Source organism: Arachis duranensis, chromosome 4 (assembly GCF_000817695.3).
Source record: "Arachis duranensis cultivar V14167 chromosome 4, aradu.V14167.gnm2.J7QH, whole genome shotgun sequence".
In the NCBI taxonomy this organism is placed as follows: Eukaryota; Viridiplantae; Streptophyta; class Magnoliopsida; order Fabales; family Fabaceae; genus Arachis; species Arachis duranensis.
In genome coordinates, this window is record NC_029775.3 from 61,171,133 (window position 1) to 61,173,784 (window position 2,652).

Here is a 2,652-nt window from a genome sequence, read left to right on the forward strand (position 1 = left end):
TTTTAATTTCAGCAATTTAACTTCTCGCACTTTAATTCTCGCAATTTAAGATTCAGTCATTTCAATTCCTTGCAATTTACATTTCCCGCCAATTTACTTTATGCAATTCACACCCAATTCTTGATTCCGCTCAACTAATCAAACTTCTAATTCGAATTGCTCACTCAACCAATCCTTGTGGGATTCGACCTCACTCTATTGTGAGTTTTTACTTGACGATAACCGGTGCACTTGCCGGATGGAATTTTGCCGATTGTGCAATTTCCTAAAATCATAGCATATCAAGTTTATGCTAGCATCAAGTTTATGGCGCCGTTGCCGGGGATTGGATTTCGATTGACAATTCTCAAATTGGAAGTTAAGTAGATTGAGCATTTTTCTTGTTTTGTTAATTTAGTTCAAGTTACTTGTTGAATTTTTAATTTCTGCACTCTGTTACTTGCTTTTTCTTTCTTATGCCTTTCAATTCAAGCAACTAACTCACTGACCCACTAACTATTTGAATTAATTCCTCAACTGCTCTAACCATACTCTTCCATTAACCAAGAGTATTCCACTTGTTTGTTGCTTGTGGTGTGTTCTTGTATGACAGGTAGGAGAGGAGAGACAACAACTCCTCCATATACCGAACCAGAGAGGACCCTTTATAAACTTAGAAGGGAAGCAAGAGGGAAGAGAGTACTGAGAGAAGAAGAATCTGAAGGAGAATCTGAGGACAACTTTGAGGAAGCTCTAGATCTCAACATGGATAGAGAAGTTCACAACCATGAGAGGGCTGATGGAAACAATGCCATTCCCGAGAGGAGGGTTCTTGGTTCATACATAAACCCAACCTCTAGGAATTGTGGTAGCAGCATTCAGAAACCACCCATTCAGGCCAACAATTTTGAACTCAAACCACAGCTAATATCATTGGTGGAGGATCATTGTTCATTTGGTGGGAGTGCTAATGAAGACCCAAACCAACATCTCACAAAATTCATGAGAATTTGCGACACTGTGAAGTCCAATGGAGTCCAGGAAGATGCCTATAAACTGCTCTTGTTCCCATTTTTACTTAGGGACAAGGCAGCTAAGTGGCTGGAATCATTCCCAAGGGGGAGCCTAACAACCTGGGATGAAGTGGAAAGCAAGTTTCTGGCACATTTCTACCCTCCACAAAAGGTTAATAGGCTTTGATCTGAGGTTCAGACTTTTAGACAACAAGATGGTGAGACGCTCTACGAGGCATGGGAGAGGTTCAAAGAATTGACAAGGAAATGCCCGCCAGACATGTTCCATGACTGGGTGCAATTGCATATTTTCTATGATGGACTTTCTTATGAATCAAGGAAGGCTGTAGACCATTCATCAGGAGGTTCATTGAACAGGAAAAAGACTGTGGAAGAAGCCATTGAAGTGATTGAGACAGTGGCTGAGAATGAGTACTACTATGCTTCAGAGAGACACAACACTAAGGGAGTTATGGAGCTGAACCATGTTGATACAATTCTAGCCCAAAACAAGGTGTTTGCCAAGCAACTAGCAGAGCTCACCAGGAAATTAGACACAAAGCAAGTGGCTGCAATACAAACACAAGATCAAGAGGAAATAAGCACTGAAGGAGGTGATTGGGAAGAGGCCAACTATGTGGGAAATCAACAAAGGCAACCATATGATCCACATTCCAACACTTACAACCCAGGCTGGAAAAACCACCCAAACTTTGGGTGGGGAAACCAGCAAAGCCAACCACAAAACCACAAACCTTACAACCCCAACCAACATAACAATTCCACATACCAAAACTCCAACCAAAGATCATACCAAGCCACACAAAACATTTACTCCCAACCACCATATCATGGCCAAAATAATCAACCTGCCCAATCCAATCTGAACCAACAATTTCAAGATCAATTAAACAGGATAGAAGGAATACTAGCAAACATGGGTCAGGACATAAGTGAGTTGAAAATCTTTAGGGAAGATGTGAGATCCACCTTAAGGAACCATGGTGAAAAACTCAAGAGGATGGAGTCTCAAGTAGGAGAGCTATCTCAACAGGCCCCCAAGTCAACTGCAGTGTTCCCTAGTGACACTGAAAAGAATCCTAAAGGGGAACAAAAGAAAGTGAGATGGGAAGAATGCAAGGCCATCACCATATTGAAGGAAGTCTCAGAAGAAGAAGGAATCAGACCCTCAAAAAAGGAGCTAGAAATCTTGAAAGAAGGTGTGGAGGAAGCTAAGCAGGAAAGTGAAACTGAGCAAGCCAAGGAAATGCAAAAGGAAGGCATGCTGGAAACATACCAACCAAAAGCACCATTTCCTCAGAGGTTAGGAGGAGGTAAAAAAGGGAAAACATATTCAAGGTTCTTAGAGACATTTAAGTCTCTCCATATCAATATTCCCTTCCTTGAGATTCTCTAGCAGATGCCTACACATATCAAGTATTTGAAGGAATTGCTGAGCAAGAAAAGAGTTTTGAAGGGAGGACAAACTGTAATAATGAACAAAGAATGTAGTGCACTCATCAAGAAGGACATAGTCTCTAAGAAAACAGACCCAGGAAGTTTTCATATCCCCTGCATCATAGGGGAAACAAAAATTGACAGAGGATTCTGTGATCTAGGAGCTAGCATAAATGTGATGCCTCTGACTCTTATGAAGAGG

The 2,652-nt window shown here is 41.3% G+C and overlaps 1 non-coding gene across 1 annotated transcript; it reads right to left on the reverse strand.

Moving 5' to 3' along the window:
* Nucleotides 1-1,170: 1,170 nt before the first annotated feature.
* Nucleotides 1,171-1,274, reverse strand: LOC127747233 (small nucleolar RNA R71). Its single transcript, XR_008009035.1, has one exon. It is a non-coding gene; the product is annotated as a small nucleolar RNA R71 (small nucleolar RNA).
* Nucleotides 1,275-2,652: the final 1,378 nt, after the last annotated feature.